This window comes from Octodon degus, unplaced genomic scaffold (genome assembly GCF_000260255.1).
Source record: "Octodon degus isolate 3935 unplaced genomic scaffold, OctDeg1.0 scaffold00003, whole genome shotgun sequence".
Classification (NCBI taxonomy): domain Eukaryota; kingdom Metazoa; phylum Chordata; class Mammalia; order Rodentia; family Octodontidae; genus Octodon; species Octodon degus.
Window position 1 is genome coordinate 24862874 of NW_004524579.1, and position 6984 is coordinate 24869857.

The 6984-nt window shown below is 44.5% G+C and overlaps 1 protein-coding gene across 4 annotated transcripts in view; it reads right to left on the reverse strand.

Annotated features, from left to right (window-relative positions):
• The window catches only part of Smad2 (SMAD family member 2), a 96827-nt gene extending 94876 nt beyond the window's left edge, over positions 1-1951 (reverse strand). Inside the window, exon 1 of one of the 4 annotated variants that reach the window (XM_023714685.1) lies at positions 384-1951. The gene's annotated coding sequence lies outside the window, so the exon portion shown is untranslated. The other 3 variants (XM_023714673.1, XM_023714661.1, XM_023714669.1) reach the window with 3 other exon arrangements.
• Between the last annotated feature and the right edge of the window lie 5033 nt (positions 1952-6984).

Here is a 6984-nt window from a genome sequence, read left to right on the forward strand (position 1 = left end):
CTCGCCCGCCGGCCCACCTCCGCTGCCGCCCTCCGACTCAGCCGCTGGCCACAGCGCACCCACCTCCGAGCGACTCACTAGGCGCTCGCGGGCTGCAAGCTGGCGAGCTGCTCCTCCGCCGCCGCGGCCGCGCGGTAGACCCGCCTCCCACCCCGGGCCGCGAGCCCCGCCGATTCGCCGGCGCAGCCCCGGGGCTGGCACCCTGCCGCCCGCTGATTGGCGCCCCCAGACGCCCGTTAGGGCGCGAGGCACGCTGGCCGAGCGCAGCGCGGGGCGCGCACGGAAGACGAAGGGAGCGGAGGAGGGAAGGAAGGAGGCCGAGCGCCGCGGGAAGGGCCCGGGGCTGAGCAGGGCACGCGGACTCGCGGCCACCGCCTCCCCACCTCCCTCTGCCTTCGGCCCGCCCCGCCTCCCGGCCGGACCGACGACACGCACAGCCAATCAGCGCACCGGGAGCTCGGGGTGTGAGGCGCGCGTCGGGAGCCTCGAATCGGAAGGGAGACGTCGCTCGCTGATTGGTCCCGCCTCTCCCGTCGAGCGTGAGGCGAGGCAAAGCGAGGCGCGGCCGGGTGGGGTGGGACGCTCGGGGTTTCTCCAGAGTTGGTCCCGGCGTGCTCCCTCAGGGCTCGGGGAGAGGCGGGAAAGGCCAGTAGCCTGCCGCGCTGGGAAGAGGACGCCCGACGACCACACGGGACTCTCTCGGCCCCTGCCAGCGCCACTGGGTGGGGCTTATTGGGGTCGCCGCCTCGACCTTCGTGAAGCCGAAAACAGACAAGTGCTCAGTCCGGGGAGGTTCCGGGACCGCCCGCAGAACAGGACGCGCCTGGAGCTCAAAAGGCTCCAGAGCTCTGGGTGCGGGAATCTGCTGGGCGTGTTCTATGTAAATGAGGGGGCGGGATGTAAATGAGGCTGGTTTGGGGTGCGGTGAAAGGGTAGGGAAATGCCAGGTATATAACCTAACCTGCATCTTGGGCGCTACCCCGAATAGTCACTGTGAAGGATGTGAGCACCTAGCAGTATAGACCTTAATTGCTGGTTTAACCCTTCTTTTCTCCACTTTCGACTATGTTCCTAGGCCCGTTGGCACAGTTCAACCTGCAGAAAGCGTCAAGGACTGAAACGGGATGGGGATAACCCTGTTTCTTTTGATGTTAAGGATTCTCAAACCCCTGCCAATGAAAGATTGAGCCGAATCATGTCAAATATTAAGCGCCTGCTATGTTAGGCAGAGCGTATCCTACAACCAAAGTTGAAAAGAAACTGAGTTTCGTACCAGTAGTTGGTGACAGAGACAAGACTAGAACAGGTTTCTTGGCAGCCTATCCAGCACTACTCCTTGGATTTACTTGGAGGTTCGAGTATGCTGCAGAGCATCGCCAGGAATACAAATCAGTAATTAGGAAATGCCAAATAAGAATTTTAAGGAGTAAGAGTTTTTAAGTGTACTGAAAGAGCCCAGCGGAGAGAGCCTTCGTATGGAACTTAGCAGATGCAGTATTTGTTATCTTGAGTCTTAAGGTTTTCTAAATGTCCTTTACAAACTTTATCTCTACCATGTCTCTTCAAACATGGAACTGCTCTCATGGGAAGGTTATGATTAATAGCATTAATGCTAGACCTAGATGAATTGTAGTTTTGAATACAGCCGTATTCAAAAACCGTGATCTTTGGCAAAGTGGAGTGCCCTTGCAATGTTGCCTACTGAAGTATAGTTTGTGATGATGAAATAAAATAATAAATGTTGAAAGAAGTAAAGCAGGGCTTTAAAATTAAAGTCAACAATACTTTGTTACACATACTGACACTGAGATAAACCTACTCAGCAGAAATTCATCCTTCAAAAGTTTGCTTCCAGAAACCACCAGAGTGGTTTCTTTTATACTCAGTTTAGAGCAGGCTTACTACTTTTTTTTTCTTTTTTAGATAGGGTCCCACTAAGGCATTAAGTTGCTAACTTCTCCAGGTTAGACCCAAACTTGTGATCCTCTAGCCAAAGTCTCCAAGAGTATATTAAAACTATATGCCACATGACTGGCTCTAATCAATCCTTATTCGCAAGTAATTTGTGAGGTGGACCTGAACCCAGCTGGTGGAGCTTCTGTTTCCACTTTCCAGAGCCACCAGGAAAAGATGATCTAGACTAGGGCAAAAGCTATTCAACTTAGGAGTAGGAAGCCTGGTCCTCACTCTTGGTCTTCCTTGCTGACACAAGTCAAATCTTCAGTATAAAATGGCCTATTAAGAACTACGTTGAGTCACACAAATACTTTCTCCCATGTGAACAGGGTATGGAGTTGGAATGCTCACCTAGCTAATGAGAGTGGGAACAAAAGCAGGGCTGGATGAGATTCCGGAAGAATGTGCCTCTGGTGTGGAAATGAGTTCCTTTGAATCTGTAACTCTGTTTAAGAAACCTCCCAAGATCTAGAGGATTCAAAAAGAGGAAGAAGGGCAGCCTGGCTACTAATGCAGTCTCTATGAGGAATAGAAGTGGGAGCATGCCTACTGCCCCTTCAGTTTGAAATGTGTCTAAACCAAAGTGGGTCAAGACAGAAACTGAAGGCATATAGAGCAGGGATTGTCATGGCAACAATCAGCTTGGAAATCCACTAGGGTACCTGAAGATCTATCAGTGGCTCCCTATTGTATAAACTATTGAGTCTGACTTTTTATATGGATGCCCAGCAAATTTTAACCCTTTATTACTCATGCCACTGCAAAATCAAACCTTAGTTCTAAATCTACTTATACGTACTTAAATTTGCTGATAGATGCATAAGAAAATTGGTGCTGTAAAGAGCCTAAGGGTCACACGTATGTAAGTTACATTTCATCAATTCTGCAGTATGAATTTTTGAAAAATATACCCGTTTTGATTTTTTTTTTCTAAAGATGATAATATAAAGCTCATCTCCTGTCTGGTAAATATATGTAAATCCCTTCCTGGCTATCTTAGCCCAAGCTGTATCACTCACCTGTAAACTTTTTCTCTTATGATTGGAATGATACACATAGGATGACTTTGCTTGGGTTTGTTTTTTAATCCATTTTAGTCCTGTGCACTTTAACTTCTCATGTGAATATAACTTTATGTCCACATCTAAATTTCAGACTCCTGAAAACCAAGTGCAGCTTATTTTCATTTGCCTTCCCACACCTTTACCAAAATACTAAGTGACTGAAGAAGGTGAAATACAGCATCTGTATAATAGAAAAATTATATGTGTCACAGATCTGTAGCCATTCTATAAGTTTTGCCCCATTCAGTTTTTAGTTGTCCTTAGTATAACTGTTGGGTCTCTTGTCAACCTCCACACTATATCTGTTCATCCTAGAGGGACTAAATTTCAGTGTATGTTAGTATATTCTAAGGAGTAAAACATAACAGAAGAGAAAAAAATTGAGCAGGTGCTCACTAGATATAGTATCTGCCATGTGCCTACTTTGTAACAGTGTTAGTTGATCACAGTGGAAAGAGTCATTCTTTGGCCAGTGTCACTGAACGAAAATGAGGCTTACAGATACGGCTTTTTTTTAGAACTAAAGAGTGAAAGGGAAGTGAGTTGTGTTTAAAAGAAAACTAGCTAAGAAATAAGAAAGCTGTATTTCTCTTTTTTTGGCATATTTATATTTCTTGTCTACATTATTTAAAGGCATAAATGATCATTAGATTAGCTTATTATTAGCTGACTAATCCAATGACTGTACATGAATTACTCGGAAAATTACAATTTCAATGCAATAAGCATTCCCATAAAGGAATTTAAATATTATCTTAAATCTATATTATTTAGAGAAGAGACTAAGACTAATTTCTAAAACCTGAAAGAACAATATACAAATTGTTTAAAGGTCTGTTGTGAGGGAAGATAATATGGTAGTTGTAGGTCAATAATAGGGCTTTATGCCTTGATTATAATTGTCTGTGTATGACAATATTGACTGAGCCAGGCTGCTGCTGGGCAGGATAAGTGTATGAAGGTATAATACTCTTGGAAAATTTCAAACATATTAGCATAATTGCACTGATGAAGACTGGAGAGCTTATTTAACTAGCTGACTACAGTAGACAATGGATGCATAATCAGTGTCCTAATGATTGAATTAATGAGCCCCCACTGTTTGTCCTTACTATGAACAACTCTTAGCAATGAAAAAGACATTTTGCTGGAGAACTCTGACAATTGTGTTGGCTGATGAATGGCCAGAATTTAATTAATGGTGGAAAAGAGGCAATTATTATTGGGTCCTAAAGATGCCAATGGTGGACTTCAAAGGATAGATTATATGATACATAGGTTGTCGTGGTTTGAGATTGTTGCAAAGGGAACAATATAATACAAGACACATTTTATAATAGTATTTTATAGTGAATCACCCAAGAATCATACAAGAAGTGCAGAAATCTGTCCACCCATGTAAACACTAAAGACTCCAGCTGAGAGCCTAGATCCTAATATCCTGCATGAGTCCAGCTGACAGCCTAGAGCTCATAACAGTGCCTCCCACAAGTCCAACTGTAGGCCTAAAGCCCACAACGAAGTCTAATGAAGGTCCACTTCATGGATCTATGCTGGAAAGGCCCTAAGGTCAGTGGTGGATGCTGGGAAGTCTATGCCAGCAGGATGAAGGATCTGTGTTAGCAAGCTGAGGGATCTGAACTGAAGCTAGGAAGCAGTGCTCAAGGTAAGCACCAGAACTCACCCAAAAGTGCCACAGCCATCCTCAGCAACAGTGAGGTCCCAAGCTCCACTAGCAATGAAGAAAGCTGAGTTTCAGGAAATCCAGTGTGATAAGCTTCTTCGTGAGGCTGAGCAGTGCACCATCTTTCCCTCCAGAGCCAGGAAGCCATGCTCAAGATGAGAGTCAAAGTTCTTCCAGAGTTCATTGGGAAAGCCAGCATGACAAGGTCCTCTAGCAGAACAGCCCAAGAGAACTAGTGGTTTCCAGCAGCTTCATCAGCTTCTCCAAACAGCATCCCTAACAGCATTTTTGCAGCTTCTCCTGTTGTGCCTTTTATGCTGCTGCCAACAACCTTCAGGTTGGCTTCCCACACCCAGCACCACGCTCATTTAATTTAGCTGGGTGCAATAAGTTGAGCACCTGTTAGAAATCCATCACATAGATGATGTTTCACATTGACTCCTTTTTGTTTTATTATGGAGCCTTATTTTTAAATTTAAGGAAACAGGTCTAGGCTTCACTAAAGCCACTTTTGGTGGTAAGGATTATGCACATAACAGCCTCCTTTTCTGCTCTGACACTGTCCACTAACATCCCTCTGTCCCTGATCTGCGCTCGCCCCGTGTTGCAAAACACTATTCTGAAACTTTGCTACTTGTCAATTTCCCAGTTACCATTACTTTCCATGCATATATGCTCAACAGCTATTTCACAACAAAAATACGGGTAAATTTCCTACCCATACCAGAACTGCCAGAGATAAACAGATTTATCCATCTTCAGAGACTGCCATCTACTTGTGTGAAAGACTTACTCCTCCTTAAGAAGTCTGTCTTCTCACCCTTTGACAGACCACTCAGTCTAGATTAGCATACTACAATTCAGGTATATGCATACACATACACACCAGTCACACATTATGTTTTAAATTTTTGCTTTAAAACACTATCACAATCTAGAATTGTATCAATTTATGTATCATTTGTCACCCCTCAAACCATGTAAATTCTGAAAGAGCATGTGTCATGGTTTGGGGTTTTTGCAAGGGTAACAATACAATACAGGACATATAAGATTATTTTATAATAAACCAAAAAGAATTATACACAAAGAATGTAGGAAATCTGACCACTCACTGAGAACTAAAGAATCCAGCTAAGGGCCTGGATCCTAACATATTGTATGAATCCAGCTGAAAACCTAGAGCCCATAACAATGCCTCATGCAGGCCTGCTTCATGGATTTGTGCTGGGAAGGCCCAAAGGTCAGTGGTAACAGCTAGAAAGTCTGTGCCAGTGGGATGAGGTATCTGTATTAGCAAGCTGAGGGATATGCATTGGAGCCAGGAAGCAATGCTCAAAGTTAGCACCAGAGCTCCCCCAAAAGTTACCACAGCCATCCTCAGCAACAGCGAGGTCCTGAGCTCCTCTGACAGAAACAGCCAAGTTCATCAGAAAAGCCAACATGACAAGATCCTCCTGCAGAATAGCCCAGGAGAACCAGTGGCTTCCCTAACAGCCTAACAGCTTCTCCAGTTCTGCTTCTCATGCTGCTGGTGACAATCAGGTGGACCTCCCACAACCAGCACCACACCAGTTCAGCTGGGTGTAACAAATTAACCACCAGTTAGAAATACACTACAGCAGGAAACATGTCTGCTTTGCTCACCATGATACCTTTAAGCATGTCTATTTGGTCGACATAGTATTTTTAGTTGAAGCATACATGGTGGCACTCATTTTGAATGAATGGGTAATTTTTTCATGTTTCACACTGTAAAACTGAACCAATCATTTCTGCTACTTTCCTATGTTGGTTTGTTTATGTCAGCTTCCTAGAAAACTAAGCCTGAAGCAAGGATTAAGTGCTGGTGCTTTGTTTATAATTCCAGGGCATGGTAGTGAAGGAGAAGATAATGGAAAATAGGGGACAGTGTGTAGTTATGCACTAGTACACTAAACACTGCTCCAACGCAATCCTTGAAGGAATACAGCATCTCTTGGCAGGTGCTCCTCTTCACCGTGACATGCATCTTCACATATGCACTAAGGAGAAATCATACCAAGGAACAATCTGTAGAAGGAAGGAACTTCCTTCATTTCTCAGTTGTGTTATCCATGCTCTTTGATACTCACTTGGAAAGTGATGTCTTCTGCCCTGGAATTCATAAGTTGTGGGAGGAAACTATGAGCATGTGACTAGTTGGCTGGCTTCAGGCAGACATGAAGGACATAACTAAGTCTCATGGTGGCAACTGAGAACAGGATGTTAAGGGCCCAAAAAAATCTGAAAAGACACATA